Raw genomic sequence first — 14,174 nt, forward strand, 5'->3', positions numbered from 1 at the left:
GCAGAAAGTAGAAACGAATTTGAAAGGAAGAGTTAAGAGAAAGACTAATATTAGGTTTATTCCTAGGTATCTTATGGTTTTCGGTGTAGTTGTAAATAGGATTGATTCCTTGATTTAGTTGTAAATGGGATCAATTCCTTGATTTCTCTTTCTGCAGCTTCATTGTTAGTGTATAGAAATACAAATGACTTTTGTGAATTCACAAATTTACAACTTCTATACACAACAAGAATCGATGTTATATCTTTCAAATTTGCTGAATTTCTCTATCAGTTCTAGCAAATTTTGGTGAGGTCTTTTGGATTTTCTACATAGAGTATCATGTCTTCTGCAAAGAGTGAAAGTTTGACTTCTTCTTCACCAATGTGGATAACTTTTATTTCTTTTTGTTGTCTGATTGCTGAGGCTAGGACTTCCAGCATTATGTTGAACAACAGTGGTGAGAGTGGACATTCTTGTCGTGTTTCTGGCCTTAGGGTAAAAGTTCTCAGTTTTTCACTGTTGAGGATGATATTCACTGTGGGTCTACCATATATGGTTTTTATGATATGGAGGTATGTACCCCTCTCTCCCTAAAATCCTGAAGGTTTTTAATCAAGAAAGGATGCTGTACTTTGTCAAATGCTTTTTCTGCATTATTGAGAGGAACTTATGGTTCTTGTCCTTTCTTTTATTAATGTGGTGTATTACATTGACTGATTTGTGAATGTTGAAGCACCCTTTCAGCCAAGGAATAAATCCCACTCGGTCATGGTGAATAATCCTCTTAATGTACTTTTGGATCCTATGAGCTAGTATCTTGGTGAGAATTTTTGCATCCATGTTCATCAGAGATATTGGTCTGTAATTCTCCTTTTTAGTGGGGTCACTGTCTGGTTTGGGGATAAAGGTAATGCTGGCCTCATAGAATGAGTTTGGAAGTTTTCCTTCCACTTGTATTTTTTGGAACAGTTTCAGAAGAATAGGTATTCATTCTTCTTTAATGTTTGCTCTGCTGGGAAGTCATCTGGCCATGGACTTTTGTTTATTTGGAAATTTTTGATCACTGATTCAATTTTTTTGCTGGTTATGGGTCTGTTCAGGTTTTCTATTTCTTCCTCTTTCAATTTAGGTAGTTTATATTTTTCTAGGACTCTATCCTTTTCTTCCAGATTGCCTAATTTTTTGGCCTGTAATTGCTCATAATATTCTCTTATAATTGATTGTATTTCTCCAGTGTTGTTTGTGATCTCTCCTCTTACGTTCATGATTTTATTTATTTGGGTCCTTTCTCTTTTCTTTTTGATAAGTCTGGCTAGGGGTTTATCAATCTTATTAATTCTTTCAAAGAACCAGCTCCTAGGTAAAGGATCTGTACTCTGAAAACTATAGAACACTTATGAAAGAAATTGAGGAAGACACAAAGAAATGGAAACACATTCCATGCTCATGGATTAGAAGAACAAATATTATTAAAATGTCCATGCTACCCAAAGCAATCTACACATTCAAAGCAATCCCTATCAAAATACTGTCAGTATCTTTCACAGAGCTGGAACAAACAATCCTAAAATTTGTATAGAACCAGAAAAGACCCTAAATAGCTAGAGGAATGTTGAAAAAGAAAAACAAAGCTGGTGGCATCACAATCCTGGACTTCAAGCTCTATTACAAAACTGTACTCATCAAGACAGTATGGTACTGGCACAAAAACAGACACATCGATCCATGGAACAAAATAGAGAACCCAGAAATGGACCCTCAACTCTATGATCAACTAATCTTCAACAAAGTGGGAAAGAATATCCAATGGCAAGAAGACAGTCTCTTCAAGAAATGGTGTTGGGAAAATTGGACAGCCACTTGTAGAAGAATGAAACTGGACCATTTCCTTATACCATACACAAAAATAGACTCAAAATGTATGAAAGACCTAAATGTGAGACAGGAATCCATCAAAATCCTCTAGGACAACACAGGCAGCAACCTCTTTGACCTTGGCCACAACAACTTCTTGTTAGAAATGTCTCCTAAGGCAAGGGAAATAATGGCAAAAATGAACTATTGGGACTTCATCAAGATAAAAAGCTTTTGCACAGCAAAAGAAACAGTTTACAAAACCAAAAGACAGCCTGCAGAATGGGAGAAGATATTTGCAAATAATGTATCAGATAAAGGGCTAGTATCCAGGATCTATAAAGAACTTATCAAAGTCAACACCTAAGAAAACAAATAATCCAATCAAGAAATGGGCATAAGACATGAACAGACATTTCTCCAAAGAAGACATCCAAATGGCCAACAGAAACATGAAAAGATGCTCAACATTACTTGGCATCAGGGAAATACAGGTCAAAACTACAATGAGATACCACCTTGCACCAGTCAGAATGGTTAAAATTAACAAGTCAGGAAAAACAAATGTTGGCGAGTATGCAAAGAAAGGGGAACACTCTTACACTGTTGGTGGTAATGCAAGCTAGTACAGCCACTATGGAAAACAGTATGGGTGTTCCTCAAAAAATTAAAAATAGGGGCCTCTGGGTGACTTAGGTGGTTAAGCGTCTGCCTTCAGCTCAGGTCATGATCCCAGGTTCCTGGGATCAAGCCCCATGTCAGGCTCTCTGCCAAGCGAAGAGTCTGCTTCTCCCACTCCCTGCCACTGTGCCTCCTTGTACTCTCTCTCCATCTATATGTCAAATAAATAAATAAATAAAATATTTTAAAAAAATAAAAATGGAGCTACCCTATGATCCAGCAATTGCACTACTAGATATTTACCCAAAGGACACAAATGTAGTGATCCAAAGGGGCACCTGCACCCCAATGTTATAGCAGAAATGTCCACAGTAGCCAAACTATAGAAAAAGCTGAGATGTCCACTGATAGATGAATGTATCAAAAAATGTGGTATATGTAGACAATGGAATATTACTCAGCCATCAAAAAATTGAAATCTTACCATTTGTAACAACATGGATGGAACTAGAGGGTATTATGCTAAGTGAAATAAGTCAATCAGAGAAAGACAATTATCACACGATTTCACTCATATGTGGTATTTAAGAAACAAAAGAGAGGAAGGGAGGGAAAAATAAAATAAGATGAAATCATAGAGGGAGACAAACCAAAAGAGCTTCTTAACTATAGGAAACAAACTGAGGGTTACTGAAGGGGAAGTGGATGGGGGGATGGGGTAAATGGGTGATGGGTATTGAGGAGGGCATGTGATATAATGAGCACTGATATAATGATCACTGGGTGTTATATGCAACTGATGAATAACTGAACTCTACCTCTGAAACTAATGATACACTATATGTTCATTTATTTTAAATAAAATAAAATTTAAAAAAGAAAGAAAGGAGAAGAAATAATCACCTTACAGACGTAGAACTAAAGATTGTTGCAAGGACCGAAAATATTACAGAAGAAGGCATAATATATAAAAACTACAAAAAAATTAGTTTAGGTGAAATTTAAAATGTTTGTATCAGTAAAATTTTAAAATTAGCGCCTTCTTGATATATAATATTTTTTAAATGTATCTACCTAGAATCAGATTATCTAGGTAGGCAGCAATGTTAAGTGTAATCAAATCCCATTCCACCATCAACAAGTTAAAAATTGAACCTACATGTACTAATGGAATAAATACTGGAAGCCATTCTAAAATGAAAACTGTGTCATTCAATGTCTCATGCAAAATTAGGCATTGACCTTCAAAAATAACTTGTTACAATAAAATGAAGTGAGTTCATTCCTAGTAGAAATGATGATGAAATGTTTGCAGTTGTTGAAATCTGAATCAAACATGGATGGTAAGAAAGGAATGTCTCACTGTTCCTTTTTTAAAAAAGATTCTGTGATGAAAAAAATGTATACTAAAACTACAGATATGTCAACATCATACATTCCAAAAATATTCCCCTACAAAATTGATGTGATTATACAGAGGTCTTCAGTGTATCCCTTTTTAATTATTGAAAAAAAAAGTTTTATCCTCTAGTTATAAAATTTGTATTAGGCAATACCTATGAAGCTAATTAAGTAGTATTGTTTAATATCAGGCTTAATGACCCATTCAAGAAGGCAGGGAAATATTACTTGAAATTAGAATTATTAAAGAAAATCTAATGTGCATAGTACCGACATATAGAGGGAACATCTAGATGCAACTATTGTTATTATATCAAATAAAATATTGATCTTTATAAAATTATATATAGCTCAGAAGAGATTGTTTCTCTAAGATTGTAAAGATGTCAATGTATATAATCTTATATTTAATTTATGTGATTAAAGTTACATAATATATATATATATATATTTAAATATTTATTTATTTGAGAGAGAGAGAGAGAGCAGGCAAGGGAAGGAGCAGAGGGAGAAAGAGTCCTGAAGCAGACTTCCTGCTGAGCATGGAGCCTGACTTGGGGCTTAGTCCCAGGACCCTGAGATCATGACCTGAGCTGAAATCAAGAGTCAGCTGCTTAACCGACTGAGCCACCCAGGTGCTCCTAAACTATATATTTTTTTAAACTCAACATAGCTTTAAAAATAATGTAACTGGAGGAAATAATTTCTTAACTAAATGTTACAAATTCAGTCAGGTAGGGACATGCCATCCTTTGTTTTTCTTCAGTTTTCAGTACAAAAATGTTGCTGCATATTACATTTATTGTTGTTGGCCAAGAAAAATGATAATAAAATTTTCTTGGCTAAAAATTAAATTATTCCAAAATTTTGGGAGCATGATATATAATTTCATATATTATGTGTTTTATAATATTTCTATAAAATATTATATATTTCTGAAAAAATATTACTTGGCTTATGGTATTTAATAGAACAGAACAATGTCTAACAAGCTGTTTTTCAATAAAAGGTAGCAATTATTTAGTTTCAAATATCTTGTAAGATAATAGGGACCATGTATCACTTCTTTCCCATTCTCTCAGATACAGCTCTGTCTTCAAATGAAATGACCCTGGCTAGGATCTTGTTGTAAAAATAAATCCCATCAAACTACAAAAAAGCATTAAGCAAATCCTTTCATGATAGGTGACACATATACAACAGTATCCCTGGCCCTGTCCTGGCTCATTTTCTACTCCCCGAGGCTATTCCAGTCAAAGTGGATCTGGGTGCCTGTCACACATCTCTGTCTGATGAAGACATCTGCCACACTCTTCACCATTTCCTCCAATTTCCCAGTGTCCTAATAGAGATACACATTTTCTATAATACTATGCAATGCCATCTCATTAATCGGCATATCTAGTTGATGTATCTTGTAGTGATTCATTCAGAGACAGGGCTTTAAATAGCAGCCATTTATATGTTAATTAATAAAGTGACATGCACAGCCCTGTGATTAGACCATGCACATAGCCTATTGAGCATATTGCTATTTTCGATTTTCCTCCCACATGAGGATGAAGAGCTGCCCTCTCTAGCACCCTTTTAGTATGCTTATGCAAATGAACTATTTCTATATTCTTGTTAATAAAGGGCATTCTCATCATTAAGAATAATTTTTAAGAGAAAATAGCAGCTGCTTGTATATCATCACATTGATCTTACCTTGTGAGGATGTTGACAGGCTTTACTAAAATCTTCCTTTAACCACTAAGTCTCAGAATTGGAAGGAAGGAAAGGGAGAGATTGAATCATTTGAAATTAATAGGGGACCCTTCTAAAGGTGAAATATGTTCTAAGTTATCACAGAAGACAATTTGGTAGCCCAAAACATGACACCATTATCTAGACCAATTAGAGGCTGATAATTATTTTTTCTTCACTAAATATGTTTTGAGGAGCTACTGTGGGTAGGCTTTATGCACACATTAGTAAAAAGGAAATATAGTGGTGTGGAAATCCAAAATTCTTATAGTATTTTTAACATGAATTACAACTAGCAGCAGATACTCTGGGAATAATTATTTAATGATTATATTATCCCGCAATTTAGTGGCTTAACACAGCAGTCACTTATTTTGCTCTAAGATTTGTATGTAGGTTAATAATTTCACTTGAGCTCAACTAAGCTATTCTGCCAGTCTTGATTAGGTTCGCTCATGCTTCTGTGTTTAGCTGCTATTTCTGCTTATGAGTTGCTTCTGCTTCTGGGCGTTGACTCATCAGCTGAGATCATGAGAGTGACTTGGTCCCATGTCTTACTCATCCAGGAGGCCAGAGCAGCCATCTCTACAAGGTGGAAATGTAGAGAGTCAAAGAGCATCAAGAGAGAACAAGCCCCAGTAGGCAAGCTTTTTTCAATTATCTGTCCATATCAAGTAGATTTGCTAATGTGCCACTGGCCAAAAGAAGCCATGTGGATAGTCCAAGATTCAGTGTTAGAGGAGACCATTGCAGGCATGAATATGCAAGGCATGAGTAAAAAAGGAAGCATGATTATAATGATATCTATCACAGGGTGCCCTGACACCCCAATGCTTCTCTTTTCTCATAAAGCAAAAGACATTTATTTCTTACCAGGACCCCCAGAAGTCTCACAGGATGATCATGGAATCAATCTCGAAATCCAAGACCCTAAAGTCTACAATCAAATTTAATGAGATTTTTTGATATAGTTATTCTTGATTCTGAAATCTATGAAATAAAAAGCAAGTTATCTGACCTCCTCATACGTACACCCCATGGGGGAATAGGAGTGTGATAGTCAAAAAAGATTCTGTAGTTTGTAAGGGGTGGGGAAACAAAAGGCATATACAGTCTGCTGTAGAAGTCTTCTGAAGTCTTGAAAGGTTCCTGTTGCCGGAGCGCCTGGGTGGCTCAGTCATTAAGCGTCTGCCTTCTGCTCAGGTCATGATCCCAGGGTCCTGCGATCAAGCCCCGCATCGGGTTCCCCGCTTAGCGGGAAGCCTGCTTCTCCATCTCCCACTCCCCCTTCTTGTGTTCCCTCTCTCGCTGTGTCTCTCTCTGTCTCAAATGAATAAAATCTTTAAAAGAAAAAAGAAAAAGAAAGGTACCTGTTGCCAAGGCCCTTATACACGGAATGTTCCTTTATGAGGGCCCAGTTCTGTTCCCTGAGAGTGACACCCCATTCCATTATCTTCTGTTATTCTTGGCTTTTCTCTCTGGACTCTTGGATTCACACACTCACACATTTTTATTTTTAATGTTAAAAAAAATGCTCTGTACTTACAATGTAGTTGCTTTCTAAGCCTGTTACTCGATCATAGAAAGGTCTAAAAGTCTTTTAGAAACTTGAGCAGTATCATTCCATTTTTATCTAATCTGGTATGGTCTTTTGTTAATAAAACTCTCTTAAAAACCTGTGGAATTTCTACATATCAAATTGAGGCCCACTCTATTCAAGCAGAAATGCACCAACAGTTCTTTTTTAGATCAGCCTTTTTCCACTCTGGACATTTCAGGTTTCTATGGACAATGTCATAAAGATCCTTAGAATCCCTTTTGTCTGACTCATCTGCTCTCAGTGGAGGGGGCTTTTGCTCTTCAGGAGACATTTTAAAATGTCAGGAGACATTTTTTCGTTGTCACAATTGGAATGAGAGTGGTGTTCTGTCATTTAGTGGGTAAAGGCCAAGGATATTCCTAAACGTCTTTCAATGAACAAGACACTCCCCACAATGAAGAATTATCTAGTCCCAAATGTCAATAGTACTGAGGTTGAAAAACCCTGGTCTAGTTTGTACTATCTACTAGGAACTGACTTAAATAGTTGAGAAGTTTTAAGAGAAGTTTGTGGTTTGTACAGCCATACCCTTGCCTGAATATTTCTCCTTAAACTGTATTTTCTTTAAAAATCATTTATAAGCTAGAGAGGAAGAACTGAGAGTCAAGTTTATTTTCTAACCCAGCAAGTTCTGTTCATCTCTCTGCTCTCTAAATTTTGCTTACATATTAAATGGTCCCCTGTTTAGTTCACCTACCTGTTATAATACCTTATTTTATGTGGTTAGGTTCACCTAACAGATATTTTTGACATCATTTCTAATCAGACCCAAAAAGTTTTAGGAACTTTTTTGAGATTCCAAAATACTACAAGTGACAGTTTTGCCAACTGTTACAGACCCACACAAGCTGCCATTTTTCTAGCATCCAAAAACAATTTCCTCATCAAATTTTTCAGCCTTCACTAACAGTTTTGTCCCTGTTTCTGGACTGCATTAACAATTTCCTTGTTGCCACTGCCTGGCACACAATCCCAAAGCCAAGGTCATGTTTTATATTCTTTTTATAGCAGTGCCTCATTTGTGGTACCAATTTTGATATCAGTTAACTTTCTTCCGGTGTAATAAAGCACATCAACTTTTAGTAACAGAAAAAAAAAAGCCCCAAATAGTTATTTAGTTCACAATTCTGTGGATCATCAATTTGGACTGGACTCAGCTAGGTGGTTCTTCCTTGGGCAATGGACATGATTTCTCATGCATCTGCATTCAATTGTTGGTCATTTGGAAAGTATTCTTTGCAGAGCTGACTGGCTGCCAATGGGGCAGTGAGACTTGACTGGGCTATATGCCACTCAACACACAGAAGGCTACCCCAAGATCAAATATAGGAAAGTGCTTTTCAGGGGTCTGTTCCTTTGTCATGTTTGATACTGACCCATTATCCAAAAGGCCAAAACAAATTACACGGTCAAACCAAGATTCAGTTTAGGAAGGGATTATCCAAGGTAACAGTCACAGAGAAGCATAAATATAGCATAATAAACCAGAGGATATTTTTTAAAACCACTTTACTCAGATTGGTTAACATATAAAAAGGTGTACATATTTAATATATGCAATTCTATGTATTTGCAGATAAGTATATACCATGAAACCATCACTGCGATCAAAGTCATAAACATATCCATCACCTCCCAGTTTCCTCCCACCCTGTTTGTTATTACTATTTTTGCATATATGTATAGAAATACTTAACATAAGATCTGCCCTCTTAGAAAATTTTAAGTATATAATATTGTTAGTTATATGCATCATGCTGTAGGTCTCCAGATCTTTATTATCTCTATTTATCTTGTATAACTGAAACTTTGGACTCTTTAACAATCACCACCCAATTTTGCCCTCCCCACAAACAACTTAAATGTTGTTTGTTAAATCAACAGATAAATGGATAAATAAAGTGTGGTATAGGGGTGCCTGGGTGGCTCAGTCGTTAAACATCTGCTTTTGGCTCATGATCCCAGAGTCCTGGGATCGAGCCCCGCATTGGGCTCCCTGCTCAGTGGGAAGCCTGCTTCTCTCTCCCCCACTCCCCCTGCTTGTGTTCCCTCTCTACTCTCTCTTATAAGGAATATAAAATAGTCAAACTCATATAACCCCAAAGTTTTAAGAGTTTTCTTAATAGGTCTTTATTAGCAACAACAAAAATTATTTCTTTCAGAAAGGAATAAACAGATATGCACATATTGTATCTATTTATTTTCTTTAATTTTTATTGTTATGTTAATCACCATACATTACATCATTAGATTTTGATATACTGTTCCATGATTCATTGTTTGTGCATAGCACCCAGTGCTCCACACAGAACATGCCCTCTTTAAAACCCATCACCAGGCTAATCCATCCAACCACCCCCCCTCCCCACTAGAACCCTCAGTTTGTTTTTCAGAGTCCCTCATCTCTCATGGTTCATCTCCCCCTCCGATTTACCCCCCTTCATTCTTCCCTTCCTGCTATCTTCTTCTTTTTTTTTCTTAACATATATTGCATTATTTGTTTCAGAGGTACAGATCTGTGATTCAATAGTCTTGCAAAATTCACAGCACTCACCATAGCACATGCGCTCCCCAATGTCTATCACCCAGCCACCCCATACCTCCCACCCCACCCCTACTCCAGGAACCCTCAGTTTGTTTCCTAAGATTAAGAATTCCTCATATCAGTGAGGTCATATGATACATGTCTTTCTCTGATTGACTTATTTCACTCAGCATAACACCCTCCAGTTCCATCCAAGTTGTTGCAAATGGCAAGATCTCATTTCCATTCATCTCATTCCTTTTGATGGCTGCATAATATTCCATTGTGTATATACACCACCTCTTCTTTATCCATTCATCTGTCGATGGACATCTTGGCTCTTTCCACAGTTTGGCTATTGTGGACATTGCTGGTATAAACATTGGGGTGCACATACACCTTCGGGTCCCTAAATTTGTATCTTTGGAGTAAATACCCAGTAGTGCAATTGCTGGATCGTATGGTAGCTCTATTTTCAACTGTATGAGGAACCTCCATACTGTTTTCCAGAGTGGTTGCACCGGCTTGCATTCCCACCAACAGTGTAGGAGGGTTCCCCTTTCTCCACATCCCCGCCAACATCTGTCATTTCCTGACTTCTTAATTTTAGCCATTCTGATTGGTATGAGGTAATATCTCATTGAGGTTTGGATTTGGATTTCCCTGATGCTGAGCGAAGTTGAGAACTTTTTCATCTGTCTGTTGGCCATTTGGATGTCTTCTTTGGAAAAATGTCTGTTCATGTCTTCTGCCCATTTCTTGATTGGATTATTTGTACTTTGGGTGTTGACTTTGATAAATTCTTTATAGATTTTGGATACTAGCCCTTTATCTGGTATGTCATTTGCAAATATTTTCTCCCATTCTGTCGGCTGTCTTTTGGTTTTGCGGACTGTTTCTTTTGCTGTGCAAAAGCTTTTTATCTTGATGAAGTCCCAAGAGTTCATTCTTGCCCTTGTTTCCCTTGCCTTTGGCGAAGTTTCTAGGAAGAAGTTGCTGCGGCTGAGGTCGAAGAGGTTGTTACCTGTGTTATCCTTTAGGATTTTGATGGACTCCTCTCTCACATTTAGGTCTTTCAACCATTTGGAGTCTATTTTTGTGTGTGGTGTAAGGAAATGGTCCAGTTTCATTCTTCTGCATGGGGCTGTCCAATTTTCCCAACACCATTTGTTGAAGAGACTGTCTTTTTTCCATTGGACATTCTTTCCTGCTTTGTCAAAGATGAGTTGACCATAGAATTGAGTGTCCATTTTTGGGCTCTCGATTCTGTTCCATTGATCTATGTGTCTGTTTTTGTGCCAGTACCATACTGTCTTCAGGATGACAGCTTTGTAATAGAGCTGGAAGTCCGGAATTGTGATGCCGCCAGCTTTGCTTTGCTTTTTCAACATTCCTCTGGCTATTCGGGGTCTCTTCTGGTTCCATACAAATTTTAGGATTATTTGTTCCATTTCTTTGAAAAAAGTGGATGGTATTTTGATGGGAATGGCATTGAATGTGTAGATTGCTCTAGGTAGCATTGACATCTTCACAATGTTTGTTCTTCCAATCCATGAGCATGGAAAGTTTTTCCATTTCTTGGTGTCTTCCTCAATTTCTTTCATGAGTATTTTATAGTTTTCTGAGTACAGATCCTTTGCCTCTTTGGTTAGATTTATTCCTAGGTATCTTATGGTTTTGGGTGCAATTGTAAATGGGATCGACTCTTTAATTTCTATCTCTTCTGTCTTGTTGCTGGTGCATAGGAATGCCACTGATTTCTGTGCATTGATTTTATATCCTGCCACTTTACTGAATTCCTGTATGAGTTCTAGCATTTTGGTGTGGAGTCTTTTGGGTTTTCCACATAAAGTATCATATCATCTGCAAAGAGTGAGAGTTTGACTTCCTCTTTGCCGATTTGGATGCCTTTGATTTATTTTGTTGTCTGATTACTGTGGCTAGGACTTCTAATACTATGTTGAATAGCAGTGGTGAGAGTGGACATCCCTGCCACGTTCCTGAGCTTAGGGGGAAAGCTCTGAGCTTTTCCCCATTGAGAATGATATTTGCTGTAGGTTTTTCATAGATGGCTTTTATGATACTGAGGTATGTACCTTCTATTCCTATCCTCTGAAGAGTTTTGATCAAGAAAGGATGTCGTACTTTGTCAAATGCTTTTTCTGCATCTATTGAGAGGAACATATGTTCTTGTTCTTTCTTTTGTTAATGTATTGTATTACATTGATTGATTTGCGGATGTTGAACCAGCCTTGCAGCCCAGGGATAAATCCCACTGGGTCATGGTGAATAATCCTTTTAATGTACTGTTGGAACCTGTTGGCTAGTATTTTGGTGAGAATTTTTGCATCCATGTTCATCAAGGATATTGGTCTGTAATTCTCCTTTTTGATGGGGTCTTTGTCTGGCTTTGGGATCAATGTAACGGTGGCATCATAAATGAGTTTGGAAGTTTTCCTTCCATTTCTATTTTTTGGAACAGTTTCAGGAGAATAGCTATTAATTCTTCTTTAAATGTTTTGTAGAACTCCCCTGGGAAGCCATCTGGCCCTGGGCTTTTGCTTGTTGGGAGATTTTTGATGACTGCTTCAATTTCCTTAGTAGTTATAGGTCTGTTCAGGTTTTCTATTTCTTCCTGGTTCAATTTTGCTATTTGATACATCTCTAGGAATGCATCCATTTCTTCCAGGTTATCTAATTTGCTGGCATACAGTTGCTCATAATATGTTCTTATAATTGTTTGTATTTCTTTGGTGTTGGTGTGATCTCTCCTCTTTCATTCATGATTTTGTTGATTTGGGTCATTTCTCTTTTCTTTTTGATAAGCCTGGCCAGGGGTTTATCAATCTTGTTAATTCTTTCAAAGAACCAGCTCCTAGTATCGCTGATCTGTTCTACTGTTCTTTTGGTTTCTATTTCATTGATTTCTGCTCTAATCTTTATTATTTCTCTTCTTCTGCTGGGTTTAAGCTTTATTTGCTATTTTTTCTCTAGCTCCTTTAGTTGTAGAGTTAGGTTGTGTATTTGAGACCTTTCTTGTTTCTTGAGAAAGGCTTGTATTGCTATATACTTTCCTCTCAGGACTGCCTTTGCTGTATCTCAAAGATTTTGAACAGTTTTGTTTTCATTTTCATTGGTTTCCATGAATTTTTTAAATTCTTCTTTAATTTCCTGGTTGACCCATTCATTCTTTGGTAGGATGCTCTTTAGCCTCCATGTATTGGAATTCTTTCCGACTTTCCTCTTGTGATTGAGTTCTAGTTTCAAAGCATTGTGGTCTGAAAATATGCAGGGAATAATTCCAATCTTTTGGTACTGGTTGAGACTTGATTTGTGACCTAGGATGTGATCAATTCTGGAGAATGTTCCATGGGCACTAGAGAAGAATGTGTGTTCCATTGCTTTGGGATGGGATGTTCTGAATATGTCTGTGAAGTCCATTTGGTCCAGTGTTTCATTTAAAGTCTTATTTCCTTGTTGATCTTTTGCTTAGATGATCTGTCCATTTCAGTCAGGGGGGTGTTAAAGTCCCCCACTATTACTGTATTGCTGTCAATGTGTTTCTTTGCTTTTGTTATTAATTGCCTTATATAATTGGCTGCTCCCATGTTAGGGGCATAGATATTTACAATTGTTAGATCTTCTTGTTTGATAGACCCTCTAAGTAGGATATAGTGTCCTTCTTCAACTCTTATTACAGTCTTTGTTTTAAAATCTAATTTGTCTGATATAAGGATTGCCACCCCAGCTTTCTTTTGGTGTCCATTAGCATGGTAAATGGTTTTCTACCCCCTCACTTTCAATGTGGGGTGTCTTTGGGTCTAAAATGAGTCTCTTGCAGATAGCATATTGATGGGCCTTGTTTTTTAATCCAATCTAATAGCCTGTGTCTTTTTATTGGGGCATTTAGCCCATTTACATTCAGGGTAACTATTGAAAGATATGGATTTAGTGCCATTGTATTGCCTGTAAGGTGACTGTTCCTGTATATTGTCTGTGTTCCTTTCTGGTCTATGCTGCTTTTAGGCTCTCTCTTTGCTTAGAGGGCCCCTTTTGATATTTCTTGGAGGGCTGGTTTCATGTTTGCAAATTCCTTTAGTTTTTTTTGTCCTGGAAGCTTTTTATCTCTCCTTCTATTTTCAATGACAGCCTAGCTGGATATAGTATTCTTGGCTGCATATTTTTCTCGTTTAGTGCTCTGAAGATATCATGCCAGTTCTTTTTGGCCTGCTAGGTCTCTGTGGATAGGTCTGTTGCCAATGTAATGTTTCTACCATTATAGGTTACATATCTCTTCTCCCAAGCTGCTTTCAATATTTTCTTTTTGTCTCTGAGACTCGTAAGTTTTACTCTTAGATGTCGGGTTGTTGACCTATTTTTATTGATTTTGAGAGGGGTTCTCTGTGCCTCCTGGATTTTGATGCCTGTTTCCTTCCCCACATTAGG

At 37.1% G+C, this 14,174-nt stretch overlaps 1 long non-coding RNA gene across 2 annotated transcripts; it reads right to left on the reverse strand.

The window, feature by feature from the left end:
• Positions 1-5,907: 5,907 nt before the first annotated feature.
• LOC141371367 (uncharacterized) lies at positions 5,908-7,353 on the reverse strand. Of its 2 annotated transcripts, none has more exons than XR_012376273.1 (3): positions 7,151-7,353; positions 6,478-6,541; positions 5,908-6,189 (listed from the first exon to the last, which is right to left on the reverse strand). It is a non-coding gene; the product is annotated as an uncharacterized lncRNA (long non-coding RNA). The 2 variants fall into 2 exon arrangements; XR_012376274.1 differs by lacking the exon at positions 7,151-7,353 and adding an exon at positions 6,975-7,034.
• Between the last annotated feature and the right edge of the window lie 6,821 nt (positions 7,354-14,174).

Source organism: Callorhinus ursinus, unplaced genomic scaffold (assembly GCF_003265705.2).
Source record: "Callorhinus ursinus isolate GAN/ISIS: 27379988/994484 unplaced genomic scaffold, GSC_fseal_2.0 scaffold3, whole genome shotgun sequence".
Lineage (NCBI taxonomy): Eukaryota > Metazoa > Chordata > Mammalia > Carnivora > Otariidae > Callorhinus > Callorhinus ursinus.